Source organism: Dendropsophus ebraccatus, chromosome 15, assembly GCF_027789765.1.
Source record: "Dendropsophus ebraccatus isolate aDenEbr1 chromosome 15, aDenEbr1.pat, whole genome shotgun sequence".
NCBI lineage: Eukaryota > Metazoa > Chordata > Amphibia > Anura > Hylidae > Dendropsophus > Dendropsophus ebraccatus.
Window position 1 is genome coordinate 18,239,513 of NC_091468.1, and position 760 is coordinate 18,240,272.

Sequence of the window (760 nt, forward strand, 5' to 3'; positions counted from 1 at the left end):
AGAGACAGCACTACTCTTGTCTCCCAATTAGGGTGCAGGTTTTGCAACTCAGTTCCATTGAAGTGAATAGAGCTTAGGGTAGCTACACACGTACCGTATCTCAGCGGATTTACTTCTGCGGATCCGCAGCAGAATTGACTAAATGAATGAACGCAGCATCAAATCTGCTGCGGATCCGCAGCAAATCTGCTGCGATACGGTGTATGTGAAGCTACCCTAAAGGGGTCACCAGCGCTACAAAAACATGGCCACTTACTTCCAGAGACAGCACCACTCTTGTCTCCAGCTTGGGCAGGGTTTTTACTGCTCAGTTACATTGAAGATAATGAAGCTTAAAGGGGTACTCCAGTGGGGGGGGGCACTTTTTTACTGGGACTGGGGAGGAGGTGGCCAAGGGAAAAGACGTCCACTTCTCTCCCCGGTTTCAGCGGCGGGTCCCGCATCGCAGCGCTCCGGTGCCCAGTATCCGGCCGCTTCCGGGTGTATGACGCGGGCCCGAGATGTGACGTCTCAGGTCCGCTCAGCCACTCAGTGAAGGAGGCGGGATCCGTTTCAAGTCTGCTCATATCCTGCCTCCTTCACTGAGTGGCTGAGCGGACCTGAGACGTCACGTCTCTGGCCCGTGTCAGACACCCGGAAGCGGCCGGAAACCAGGCATCGGAGCGCCGCGATGCGGGACCCGCTGCTGGAACCGGGAAGGTGAGTGGACATCTTTTCCCTCGGCCACCTCCTCCCCGGTCCCAGCAAAAAATTTACCCCC